This window comes from Bufo bufo, chromosome 5 (assembly GCF_905171765.1).
Source record: "Bufo bufo chromosome 5, aBufBuf1.1, whole genome shotgun sequence".
In the NCBI taxonomy this organism is placed as follows: domain Eukaryota; kingdom Metazoa; phylum Chordata; class Amphibia; order Anura; family Bufonidae; genus Bufo; species Bufo bufo.
The window spans coordinates 505,759,001-505,773,982 of record NC_053393.1 but is presented as its reverse complement, the minus strand read 5'-3'; positions in this window follow the sequence as shown (position 1 = coordinate 505,773,982).

Genomic DNA, 14,982 nt, shown 5'->3' with positions numbered 1-14,982 from the left:
TGAGCCAAACATATCTTTTGGAATTATGGTCAAAAAGTTCAACCTTGGTTTCATCAGACCATAACACCTTTTCCCACATGCTTTTGGGAGACTTCAGATGTGTTTTTGCAAAATGTAGCCTGGCTTGGATGTTTTTCTTCGTAAGAAAAGGCTTTCGTCTTGCCACTCTACTCCATAGCCCAGACACATGAAGAATACGGGAGATTGTTGTCACATGTAGAGATGGCCTTGCGGTTCGCCCGGCCATCGGTTTGCGGCGAACTTCACACATTCGCGGTTCGCCGAACATGCGAACATATGAACATATTCGCCGGCGCCATATTTTTTTACATTGTGAGAACTTTGACCCATGACACATCCATCAGGTGGTACAGGACAGCCAATTAAGACATTTCAGCACATGGACATACCCCCTACCTTATAAATAGACCCGATCTGGCCGCCATTTTACATTCTGTCTTTTGTCAGTGTAGGGAGAGGTTGCTGTGTGGAGCAGGGACAGGAGGTTAGAGTGTTAATAGTGACACAAATCGCTAGCTAATAGGTCCACAAAAGTCCTTTTAAGGACTGGTATAGGTGTGCTATTGATTGGTGTGCAATAGAGAGGGGTGTAATACACTTATAATATACTTTCTAATATAGAAAGCATATTATAGTGGATTTGTATAGTGCAGCATTGTGACTGGTGATCGATTCTGCAGCGATACCACAACTACAAAGAGTGACAAACGCAATTATAAAAAAGTATTATAACTGGTGTGATAGACCAGTGTCCCCCAAAACAACATATAGAATTGGGGTGTTATCTAAGAATATACTACTCAAATAGTGTATTTGTGTGCTGCAGAAATTTATCTGCTTTCACTGAGTTACCTCCGCTACACACAGTGATAGAATTTAAAGGAAAACATTTTTATAACTTGTGTGAAAGACCAGTGGGCCCCAACACAACATATAGAATTGGGATGCTATCTAAGAATATACTACTCGAATTGTGTATTTAATTTGTGTGCTGCACAAATGTATCCGCTTTCACTGCTTTACCTCTGCTACACACAGTGAGAAAATTTAAAGGAAAACCTAAACTGGTGTGATAGACCAGTGGCCCCAAAACAACATATAGAATTGCGGTGTTATCTAAGAATATACTACTCAAATAGTGTATTTGTGTGCTGCAGAAATTTATCCGCTTTCACTGCTTTACCTCTGCACACAGTGATAACATTTTTAATATTTAATTTTTTTTAAAACTGGTGTGAGTATAGACCAGTTGACACCAAAACGACATATAGAAGCAGGGTATTATCTACTAATACACTACTGGAGAAATTTAGCCTCTTTCACTGCGTTACCTCTGCTAGACACAGTGATAAAATTTTAAATCATTTATTTATTTATAACTGGTGTGATTATAGACCAGTTGACAACAAAACAACATATTGAAGCAGGGTGTTGTATACCTTCTTCCACATACACTGCGCTTCTCTATAGACTTGTCACCGGGTCATTTAAAAAATGACAGGCAGAGGAAGAGGCAGGCCCTTTCGCAGGGGTGTTAGGGGTAGGGCAGGAGCACCAGGCCGGAGCCAAAGTGGGAAGTTGCAAAAGGTGCGTTCAATTTCGTCAAAGGACGCACCAGATTTGGTTGAGTGGCTCACTCAGCCTTCCACTTCTGTACCCTCCTCATCCACTCTATCTGCACCCTCTTCACTCTCTGCTGTGTGCACCCCCAAAGACACCACCACCAACACCACCACCTCCATATACCCTCCACTTGAGTCACAGGAATTATTTTCCGATCCATCACAAGACATTTCAGATGTGCAGCCATTCTTGGCATCGGATCAGGAAGAGAAGGTAGCAAGCGCAACAGCCGCCACTCAGCAGTCTGACGACAGTAATCAGATCAGCCCAAGGAGGTTGGTCCCCGCTGTTGCTGCCTACTCCGAGATCTCTAACATTAGTGGTGGGGAAGGTGACGTCGATGATGACGTGTCTATGGACGTAACGTGGGTGCCCACAAGAAAGGAAGAGGAGGGGAGTCCAGAGGGAGAGATGGACCAGCAGATAGGGAGGAGAAGCAGGCCGAACTTACATTGCACAGGAGGGACAAACCAGACTGCTGATGTATCAGGAGTGAGCCAGCAACCATGTACGGTCACATCTGGCGCTTCCAGGCTGCCGACACATGGCTCCGCAGTGTGGGCTTTTTTTTAATGTGTCAGCTGCTGACAATAGTGTTGCCATCTGCAGCCTTTGCAGTCAATGCATAAGTCGCGGTAAGCCCAACAATCACCTAAGGACGACCGCCTTAAGAAGGCACCTGGCCTTACATCACCGAGCCCAGTGGGAGCTACGCCGTCAGAACCCACAGAGCCACACTCCAGGCTCTCACCGTCCAGCCTCTTCTCCTTCTCCTCTCTCCTCCCAATTGTCCTCCACTCCACCTTCCATCATGCCGTCCTCACGTTTGTCAGGAAAAAGGTAGGCTTCCGTGGCCCAAATGTTCGAGCGTAAAAAAATGATGATGCTGGATAACCCTCTTGCCCAACGGTTGACCGCTGGCTTGTCGGAACTGATAGCCCACCAACTTCTGCCATATAAACTTGTGGACTCGGAGGCCTTTCGAAAATTTGTGGCCATTGGAACACCATAATGGAAGGTCCCAGGAAGGAAATATTTCTCGCAGAAGGACATACCAGAGCTATATGGACACGTTCAGCGGCAAGTGAATGTATCTCTGGCACACAGTGTCGGTGCCAAGATACATCTTACCACAGACACGTGGTCTAGCAAACACGGGCAGGGAAGGTATATAACTTTTACTGCCCACTGGGTGAACCTTCTGACGGCCGTCAAGCATGTAACCGTGGCACCCGTGTAGATTTGGTTTTACCGCCACGGATTGCATGCAGGCCTGCCTCTTCTTCTCCTCCTCCTACTCCATCCTCCCTCTCCTCCTTTGTTGACTCCTCCTTTTCCGCTGCTACCATCTCTTCCGCTGTGCCAACCAAGATCCCCAGAACCTATTCGACATGCCAGGTTAGACGTTGCCATGCTGTGCTGCGTTTGTTGTGCCTGGAAGCCAAGAGCCACACCGGTCCTGCACTCCTTTCAGCTTTGCGTTCACAGGCAGATCAGTGGCTAACACCGCTCAATTTGACAGTTGGTAATGTGGTGTGCGACAACGGTGCCAATCTGCTGAGCGTGCTGAAACAGGGCAAAATGACACACGTGCCGTGCATGGCACACGTCCTGAACTTGGTCGTGCAGCGATTCGTTGTCAAATTCCCCGGGGTCCAGGACGTCTTGCGGCAGGCCAGGAAAATCGCGGGCCATTTCAGAAGATCTTACACGGCCATGGCTCGCCTTGCTGAAATCCAGTGGCGACACAACCTGCCCGTGAGACGTCTTATTTGTGACTGCCCGACGCGATGGAACTCAACCTTGTATATGTTCGATAGGCTGCTCCAGCAGAAACGTGCAGTTAACGTCTACCTGTACGAACTCTGCGGCATGACAGGTTCTGGGGAGCTTGTTTTTTTTTCACCACGCCAGTGGCTGCTCATGCGCGACACATGCAGACTTCTGCGGCCATTTGAAGAGATCACCAAACTGGTCAGTCACAGCCAGGGCGCCATCAGTGACATCGTACCTTTAGCTTTCTTTCTGGAGCGTGCATTGCGTCGTGTCATTGATCAAGCCATCGAGGAGCAGGAGCAGGAAGATGAGGAAGTAGCAATGCTGGATGAATTCCCAGGGGAGGCTACTCCATCTGAGACAAGTCAACAACAGGAGTCTGAAGAGGAGTCAGAGGAGGATGGTGTCAGGGAGGAGGAGGATCAAGAAGAGCATGCTATAAACCTTTCTGGGATCCCTCGTGTTGTCCGTGGATGGGGAGAGGAGAACGAGGACGACATTATCCTGGAAGATGAGCAGGAGCCAGGCCACTGCAACGCTTACAGTTTAGTGCAAATGGGGGCCTTCATGCTCCAGTCTTTTAGGAGGGACCCCCGTATAAAAAGCATAAAGGGCATTCTTTCAGCCGACCCGTCGACAGCTGTCCTCCGAATCCAGCCTCAGGGAACGCCTAGACCTGCAGGTGTCTGACTACATCAGTTTAACGGCTGATTTGGATGCTCTGAGAAGTGATGAACCCCTGGACTACTGGGTGGGCAGGCTTGACCTCTGGCCAGAACTTGCACAATTTGCAATGGAACTGTTGGCTTGCCCCTTATCAAGTGTCCTGTCCAAAACGACGTTCAGCGTAGCTGGGGGATCGTGACCGATAAGCGGACTCTAAAAATGAATGAGGCATGGATCTCTGATGAATTCAACACATGTGAACAGTAGACCATGTTTGTTTAAAATTCCTCATGACAGCCTATAACCGCCACCACCCATTACAATTTATGGTCCCTGTCTTCGGTAAATACAGCGGCATAAAATGCCTTTTATGTACGTTGAATGCCTAATTTTTGGGGCCTGTAATGGCCGACACTTACTTCTGTATCCTGTGAATGCCTAATGTACCACCAGCAACAGAATACAAAGTTATTTGCTGTCAGGGGAACGCCTGTCGGCTAATTTTTGAGGCCTGTAATGGCTGACACTTACTTCTGTATCCTGTGAATGCCTAATGTACCACCAGCAACAGAATACAAAGTTATTTGCTGTCAGGGGAACGCCTGATTGACACTTACTTCTGCGGACACATTTAACAGACGTCTGAATGGACCCTAAATCTGGCTGATTTAGGCCTCATGCACACGACCGTTGTGTGCATCCGTGGCCGTTGTGCCGTTTTCCGTTTTTTTTCGCGGACCCATTGACTTTCAATGGGTCCGTGGAAAAATCGGAAAATGCACAGTTTTGCAGCCGCATCCATGATCCATGTTTCCTGTCCGTCCAAAAAATATGACCTGTCCTATTTTTTTGACGGACAACGGTTCATGGACCCATTCAAGTCAATGGGTCCGTGAAAGAACACGGATGCACACAAGATTGGCATCCGCGTCGGTGATCTGTGGCCGTAGGTTACTTTCATACAGACGGATCCGAAGATCCGTCTGCATAAAAGCTTTTTCAGAGATGAGTTCTCACTTCGTGAAAACTCATATCCGACAGTATATTCTAACACAGAGGCGTTCCCATAGTGATGGGGACGCTTCTAGTTATAATATACTACGAACTGTGTACATGACTGCCCCCTGCTGCCTGGCAGCACCCGATCTCTTACAGGGGGCTGTCATCTGCACAATTAACCCCTCAGGTGCTGCACCTGAGGGGTTAATTGTGCATATCATAGGCCCCTATAAGAGATCAGGGGCTGCCAGGCAGCAGGGGGCAGACCCCCCTCCCTCCCAGTTTGAATATCATTGGTGGCCAGTGTGCGGCCCCCCCTGCCCCCCCCTATTGTAATATCATTGGTGGCCAGTGTGCGGCCTCCCCCGGCCACCCCCCCTCCCTGTATTGTAATATCATTGGTGGCCAGTGTGCGGCCCCCCCCGGCCCCCCCTCTATTGTATTAATATCATTGGTGGCCAGTGTGTGGCCTCCCCTCCCCCCCCCGATCATTGGTGGCAGCAGAGATTCCGATCGGCCTGGTTGCCATGGTTACTTATCAATATTACAATATTAGAAGCATCATACTTACCTGCTGGCTGCTGCGCTGTCTGTGTCCGGCCGGGAGCTCCTCCTACTGGTAAGTGACAGGTCTGTGCGGCGCATTGCTTAATGATCTGTCACTTACCAGTAGGAGGAGCTCCCGACCGGACACAGACAGTGCAGCAGCCAGCAGGTAAGTATGATGCTTCTAATATTGTAATATTGCTAAGTAACCATGGCAAACAGGCCTGCAGTAGCGTCCTGGTTGCCATGGTTACCGATCGGAGCCCCAGAGCGATTAAACTGTGACTCCGATCGGAATCTCCGCTGCCACCAATGATCGGGCGGGGGGGGAGGAGAGGGGAGGCCGCACACTGGCCACCAATGAAATTACAATAGAGGGGGGGGGGCCGCACACTGGCCACCAATGATATTCAAACTGGGGAGGGAGGGGGGTCTGCCCCCTGCTGCCTGGCAGCCCCTGATCTTTTACAGGGGGCTATGATACGCACAATTAACCCCTTCAGATGCGGCACCTGAAGGGTTAATTGTGCTGATCACAGCCTCCTGTAAAAGATCGGGTGCTGCCAGGCAGCAGGGGGCAGTCATGTACACAGTTCGTAGTATATTCTAACTAGAAGCGTCCCCATCATTATGGGAACGCCTCTGTGTTAGAATATACTGTCGGATATGAGTTTCACAATGTAACTCAAATCCGATGGTATATTCTAACATAGAGGCGTTCCCATGGTGATGGGGATGCTTCAAGTTAAAATATACCATCGGATTGGAGAAAACTCCGATCCTATGGTATTAACTCCTGACTTTACATTGAAAGTCAATAGGGGACGGATCCGTTTGAAATTGCACCATATTGTGTCAACGTCAAACGGATCCGTCCCCATTGACTTTCATTGTAATTCAGGACGGATCCGTTTGGCTCCGCACGGCCAGGCGGACACCAAAACGACTTTTTTTTCATGTCCGTGGATACTCCAAAAATCAAGGAAGACCCACGGACGAAAAAACGGTCACGGATCACGGAAAAACGGAACCCGTTTTTGCGGACCGCAAAAAAAAACGGTCGTGTGCATGAGGCCTTAGGCCGAGCTATTACAGTAAAATCAAGCAATATTACAAAAAACACAATACACGTTATAACTGTACAAACGATTTATATAACTTAGTAGAATTTTTTTAAATAAATTAAGGCAATTTCTCCAAAAGCATGATAATGTCATGCACCTCCTTCATGGCCTTGCGTTGCCTCAACTCCATGCCCTTTAAGTGCTCATGAATGGCCCGCATATCATGGAGATGCGCCCTTTGCAGTTTGGCCAATTTGGCCTTCATTGTCTTCAGTCCTGTTTGAAAAAAAAAAAAAATGAACATTATTTGCAACTCTTATTAAACCTTTAATTTGTGGTGCATATGACTTTATGATCGCTTGCTATTACACCTTTTTGTGAGAAAAGCTGTCCATAAAATTGCCTTTTTAACAGTTAATTTTTGTTTAAAAAGGTGTCCAACTAAGGGGTTATTTGGTATGATATTTTTAGACAGCTGGTTGTTACAGGTGCGGCCAAACCTACTATTTTTCCTTATTTTATAGTAAATTGTCTTTTACACAATAAAAGCATTGTTGAACCAAAAACAATTCCTGTTTTACTGTCTCCATATTTTGAGAGCCAAATTATTGATTCTATGTGGCTTTTGTCTAACGGTTGGGTCTCATTTTTAGCAGAATGCACTGACCGATTGTTACTATTTTGGGGGGCATATGCCTCTTTAGCTAGCTTGGTGTTGCACTTTTATTGATGTTAGGTTTAATAAATTCATATTTTCGTTTAATTTTATTTTTTTATTTAAATTGTTCACCGGAGTGGTAATATCATATGGTATTTTTATATAGACAGTCGATATGTAGACGGCGGTACAAAATATGTCTGTTTGTCTATTGTTTACCTTTTTTTTATTTATTTTTATTTAAAGTCTTTATACACATTGACGATTAAAATCTCATTACGTTAGTTAGTGATCTTTATGATCATTATATGCTATATTAGTTAGTTATATTTCAGTACATTATAATTTTATTTTGTTTGTTAGTTAATGATAATTCAATTGAAATTAATATTATTTATTTGTTAACTCAATGGTTTTAAAGTAGATTAAAGAGTTATTGGCCAGTGTTCTTTTTTTGTATTACTAGAGTGTATGTTGTCGCCTTATTGTCGGCCCTTTTAATGTTTATGTACATGTTATGGATACATAATCATATTGCTATGTGCACTTATTTACCCTCCTGCCGGGGGCTGGTGATCATCTCCTCTTCCTCCGAGTCCTGAGATGGGGTGGTGCTGGAGGGTCTAGCACTTTCCACCTCCTTCACTTCTCCCACATCTGGTGGGGGTGGCTCAATAGGCTGGGAGGGTCCGGCCTCCACCTCCTCTACCTCCACAACCTCCACCGGTCGCCTTTCCTGAATGGAGGGAATAGGAATGTCTGTGATCACAAAATGTTCAGATTTTAGATAAACAACTCCAAAATCTTAAGAACATTTGATATAAAGATATTCCAATATGGAGGGATCTATATATAATTGCAGTGGCTGCCAGCTTTATGATGCATAACTCAATCCAAAATTAACAGTATGAAAAAAGACATCCCCTCCACAGTGTCTTGATGGAACAATAGGGCGGGAGGAAACCCATGGGATGGGATTATCTCCTCAGTGTATCATAGGATGATATAATTCTCTACACCAGAGTCGGCTACTTCTTAATTCCATCACTAACACAATAGGACAAAGGGACAAATAAACCAACACATTCATTTGGAGTTATACTTTTTTGTGTTTATGGATTCACACCATGCTACTTTAATGGGGAATACGAAAAATGTGGCCTATAAACTCAACCAAAAATTCATGGTTTATAGTTCCCTCTCAACCAAATAGGTTGGAGTGGGGGTCTCCATAGTCCTGTGTCCAAAGCCTGTAGGAAGGAGGCTAGGCCTAAGGCTTCTACTGCAGAGACAGTGATGGTTCAGTCCGTCACTTGTCTGGCACAAAGCCAACAACACATCACATCACATCACCCAAAGAACATCATCCCCACAATGAAACATGGTGGTGGCAGCATTTGCTGTGGGGATGTTTTTCAGCAGCCGGGACTGGGAAACTGGTCAGAGTTGAGGGAAAGATGGACAGGGGTATTCTTGAGCAAAACCAGTCCCGCTCTGTGCGTGATTTGAGGCTAGGACGGAGGTTCAGCTTCCAGCAGGACAATGACCACAAACACACTGCTGAAGCAACACTCGAGTGGTTTAAAGGGAAACATATAAATGTGTTGGAATGGCCTAGTCAAAGCCCAGATCTCAATCCAATAAAAAATCTGTGGTCAGACTTAAAGATTGCTCTTCACAAGTGCAAACAATCAAATTTGAAGGAGCAGAATCAGTATTGCAAGGAGGAATGGGCAAAAACGCCTGTGGTAAGATGTGGCAACTGCTCATAGAGACTTATCCAAAGCGACTTGGAGCTGTGATTGCCGCAAAAGGTGGCTCTACAAAGTATTGACTTTAGGCTACTTTCACACTTGCGTTTGGAGCGGATCCGTCTGGTGTCTGTACAGATGGATCCGCTCCTATAATGCAAACGCTTGCATCCGTTCAGAATGGATCCGTCTGCATAACTGTTGTTCTCAGATCAGATTTTTCACTTCGTGAAAACTCAGATCCGACAGTATATTCTAACACAGAGGCGTTCCCATGGTGATGGGGACGCTTCAAGTTAGAATATACTAAAAGAACTGTGTACATGACTGCCCCCTGCTGCCTGGCAGGTGCTGCCAGGCAGCAGGGGTCAGACCCCCCTCCCCTGTATTTAACTCATTGGTGGCCAGTGCGGCCCCCCCTCCCTCCCCTGTATTTATCTCATTGGTGGCCAGTGCGGCCCCCCCTCCCCTGTATTTAACTCATTGGTGGCCAGTGCGGCTGGCCCCCCCTCCCTCCCCTGTATTTAACTCATTGGTGGCCAGTGCGGCCGGCCTCCCCTCCCTCCCTTGTATTTAACTCATTGGTGGCCAGTGCGGCCGCCCCCCCCCTCCCTCCCTCCCCTGTATTTAACTTATTGGTGGCCAGTGCGGCCGGCCCCCCCTCCCTCCCCCCCTAATTAAAATGACCGACCCCCCATCATTGGTGGCAGCGGAGAGTTCCGATCGGAGTCCCAGTTTAATCGCTGGGGCTCCGATCGGTTACCATGGCAGCCAAGACGCTATTGCAGTCCTGGCTGCCATGGTTACTTAGCAATAGAAGCATTATACTTACCTGCAATGAGTTAAATACAAGGGAGGGAGGGGAGGCCGGCCGCACTGGCCACCAATGAGTTAAATACAGGGGAGGGAGGGGGGGCCAGCCGCACTGGCCACCAATGAGTTAAATACAGGGGAGGGGGGGCCGCACTGGTAAGTGAAAGGTCTGTGCGGTGCATTGCTTATAGCACAGACCTTTCACTTACCAGTAGGAGGAGTGCCCGGACAGTCACAGCATCACAGGTAAGTATAATGCTTCTATTGCTAAGTAACCATGGCAGCCAGGACTGCAATAGCGTCTTGGCTGCCATGGTAACCGATCGGAGCCCCAGCAATTAAACTGGGACTCCGATCGGAACTCTCCGCTGCCACCAATAATGGGGGGTCGGTCATTTTAATTAGGGGGGGGGGCGGCCGCACTGGCCATCAATGAGTTAAATACAAGGGAGGGAGGGCCGGCCGCACTGACCACCAGTGAGTTAAATACAGGGGAGGGAGGGGGGGGGCCGCACTGGCCACCAATGAGTTAAATACAGGGAAGGGAGGGAGGGGGGGCCGCACTGGCCACCAATGAGTTAAATACAGGGGAGGGGGGCAGTCATGTACACAGTTATTTTAGTATATTCTAACTTGAAGCGTCCCCATCACCATGGGAACGCCTCTGTGTTAGAATATACTGTCGGATCTGAGTTTCACGATCTAACTCAAATCCGATGGTATATTCTAACATAGAGGCGTTCCCATGGTGATGGGGACGCTTCAAGTTAAAATATACCATCGGATTGGAGAAAACTCTGATCTGATGGTATATTAATAGGGACTCCTGACTTTACATAGAAAGTCAATGGGGGACGGATCCGTTTGCAATTGCACCATATTGTGTCAACGTCAAACGGATCCGTCCCCATTGACTTGCATTGTAAGTCTGGACGGATCTGTTTGGCTCCGCACGGCCAGGTGGACACCAAAACGCTGCAAGCTGCGTTCGGGTGTCCGCCTGCTGAGCGGAGCGGAGGCCAAACGGTGCCAAACGGATGCATTCTGAGCGGAACCGCATCCACTCAGAATGCATTGGGGCTGTTCGCGGATCCGTTCGGGGCCGCTTGTGAGAGCCTTCAAACGGAACTCACAAGCGGAACCCCGAACGCAAGTGTGAAAGTAGCCTTAGGAGGTGAATAGTTATGCACATTGACCTTTTCTGTTATTTTGTCCTATTAGTTGTTTGCTTTAGGGTACTTTCACACTTGCGGCAGGACGGATCCGACAGGCTGTTCACCATGTCGGATCCGTCCTGCGGCTGTTTCGCCGTGCCCCCGGGCCGCCGCTCCGTCCCCATTGACTATAATGGGGATGGGGGCGGAGCTCCGGCGCAGCACGGCGGTGCACGGCTTAAGGCCGCCGGACTAAAATTACTGCATGTCAGGTTTTTTAGTCCGGCGGCTTTCTCCGTGCACCTCCGTGCCACACAGAGCCCCCCATATAAAATACCCCTTCTTTGTGGCCTCAGTAGATGCCCCCACAGTGCCACCCAATAATGTGCCAGTAAGTGTCCCCATAGATGCCCCCCTAATCATGTGCCAGTATCAAGTGCGGAGTGCCTCTCTCCTCCCCCCATGTGCCGGTATCATAGTGCCATCTCCCCCCCAATGTGCCCGTATCATAGTGCCACCTCCCCCCATAATGTGCCCGTATCATAGTGCCATCTCCCCCCATAATGTGCCCGTATCATAGTCCATCTCCCCCCATAATGTGCCCGTATCATAGTGCCACCTCCCCCCATAATGTGCCCGTATCATAGTGCCACCTCCCCCCATAATGTGCCCGTATCATAGTGCCATCTCCCCCTATAATGTGCCCGTATCATAGTGCCATCTCCCCCCATAATGTGCCCGTATCATAGTGCCTCCCCCCAATGTGCCAGTAGTATCATAGTGCCTCTCACCTCTCCCCCTGGCATTCACAGACCCCCCCACCCCATAACGGTGCCATCCACAGACCCCCCCCCACCCCATAACAGTGCCATCCACAGACCCCCCCCCACCCCATAACAGTGCCATCCACAGACCCCCCCCACCCCACCCCATAACAGTGCCATCCACAGACCCCCCCACCCCATAACAGTGCCATCCACAGACCCACCCCATAAAAGTGCCGTCCACAGACCCCCCCACCCCATAACAGTGCCATCCACAGACCCCCCCACCCCATAACAGTGCCATCCACAGACCCCCCCACCCCATAACAGTGCCATCCACAGACCCCCCCACCCCATAACAGTGCCATCCACAGACCCCCCATCCTATAACAGTGCCATCCACACCCCATAACAGTGCCATCCACACCCCATAACAGTGCCATCCACAGACCCCCCCACCCCATAACAGTGCCATCCACAGACCCCCCCCACCCCATAACAGTACCATCCACAGACCCCCCCACCCCATAACAGTGCCATCCACAGACCCCCCCACCCCATAACAGTGCCATCCACAGACCCCCCATCCTATAACAGTGCCATCCACACCCCATAACAGTGCCATCCACACCACATAACAGTGCCATCCACAGACCCCCCCCACCCCATAACAGGGCCATCCACAGACCCCCCCACCCCATAACAGTGCCATCCACAGACCCCCCCATCCTATAACAGTGCCATCCACAGACCCCCCTATCCTATAACAGTGCCATCCACAGACCCCCCCATCCTATAACAGTGCCATCCACAGACCCCCCCACCCTATAACAGTGCCATCCACAGACCCACCACCCACCCCTTAACAGTGTCATCCACAGACCCCCCCACCCTATAACAGTGCCATCCACAGACCCCCCCATTGCCGCTCCAGTAGTTATATAATTTGTAATTGTGATTAATAATCTTGCTGCCCCCTCTGTGTGTAGTATTACATTCAATAAATCTTACTTACAGCCGGCTACTGCTATCGGAACAGGCCGGCCGGGCAGACGAGCGGCAGCGTCACTGACTGACGTCACCTGCCTGAGCCGCCTGCTTTATGAATGAAGCGGCGCAAGCAGGTGACGTCAGTCAGTGACGCTGCCGCTCGTCTGCCCGGCCGGCCTGTTCCGATAGCAGTAGCCGGCTGTAAGAAAGATTTATTGAATGTAATACTACACAGAGAGGGGGCAGCAAGATTATTAATCACAATTACACATTATATAACTACTGGAGCGGAGGGGCCGGAGCACAGTAAACGCACCGGCCCCCAGCTCCGCCTCCCAGTCCCTCCCACCAGATTCGTCGGATTCGTTTCAGGCAAATTACGTCTGGATTCGAGTCCACGAATCCCACGAATCCAGCAAGATTCGAGGGATTCGTGGATTCGACGAATCCCCCGTCCCATCTCTAATATAAAGCGATTATTCAGACATGCAGGTGAAATGTAATCAAATACACTAATTTAATGTAAGATTACTTACAGTCACCAGGAGTTCTTCCTCTTCCTCGTTGAACTTCGCTCCAACCATCGCATCCATCTATTTGCTAGTCGGTGTAAACCAGTTCCTGTACGCCACGCCTTCAGAACGCATGTGATCTTGCGATTAATACTTTGCCGAAATTTCACCGATAAAAAAAAAAATGCTTGCAGATCGTAAAATCGCTTAATACTTCTGGTATGTCAGTGTCCATGTTGTGGGACTATGTGTCTGCATTTACTAAGTATTTTGTGGCTGCAGATATGACCTGGAGGTTTCTCATGTTCGAATGCCATTAAAATGAATGGGGTTCGCGAACATTTGAGCGAGTTCGAGCGATCGCGTTCGCAAACCGTCCCATCTGATGTTCGTCTATCACTAGTCACATGTACCACACATCCAATACTTGCTAGATATTCCTGCAGCTCCTTTAATGTTGCTGTAGGCCTCTTAGTAGCCTCCCAGACCAGTTTTCTTCTTATCTTTGCATAAATTTTGGAGGGACGTCCAGTTCTTGGTAATGTCACTGTTGTGCCATATTTTCTCCACTTGATGATGACTGTCTTCACTGTGTTCCATGGTATATCTAATGCCTTGGAAATTCTTTTGTACCCTTCTCCTGACTGATACCTTTTAACAATGAGATCCCTCTGATGCTTTGAAAGCTCTCTGTGAACCATGGCTTTTGCTGTGGGATGCGACTAAGAAAAATTGAGGAAAGACCAACTAGAGCAGCTGAACTTCATTTGGGGTTAATCAGAGGCACTTTACATGATGGCCGGTGTATGCTGACTCCTATTTAACATGATTTTGAATCTGATTGCTTAATTCTGAACACAGCTACATCCCCAGTTATATGCAACCACATTATTTTAGTTTTTTTTTGTTTTCTTCCCTCCACCTAAAAGAATTCAGTTTGTTTTTCAATTGAGTTGTACAGTTTATAGGTCACATTAAAGGTGGAAAAAGTTCAGAAATGATTTATCTTTGTCTCATTTTTTTACAGAAACCTGACATTTTAACAGGGGTGTGTAGACTTCTTATATCCATTGTATATTTTCCTCTGCAGAAAATCTGTAGCAGACTCGTCACATGTGAACCTTCTCTTACTGTATACATGCTGTGTTTATATACAATGATTTTAAAACTTTAGACTGTTGGGGGGCCCACATTCATAGTATAGCCCAAGGCCCATGGTCATCTTAATTCACCCCTGGAGCTGTGTTACAGTAAAACCAGATCAGGACGCACTGCTCTATTGAGGGGCAGCAAGTCCTGACTATTTTACCTACAGCCTGATGACAGGGAGGGCTACGTCCACAACCACAAGTCAAAGAACCTTTGAGAAGCTCAGAAGCAAGTATAGCTCTGCAGGACCTGACACTCCCAGTTAGAGGAGCGAAGTTTGGAATAATTTGATTTGGACGATTCGCTGAAGTTCTTCAAAAAATTTGATTTGTTCCGAATTAATTTGTCACAAATTTGTCACCATAAATATGGTATACTCAGGTCACCCAATCTCAGTGTAAAGTTGAGTCACACAATTTTCAGTATTTGCAATTTCAAAGTGGGAATTTATTCATTCACATCATGTAGTAGTATCATCCGTTTGCCAAATATATAT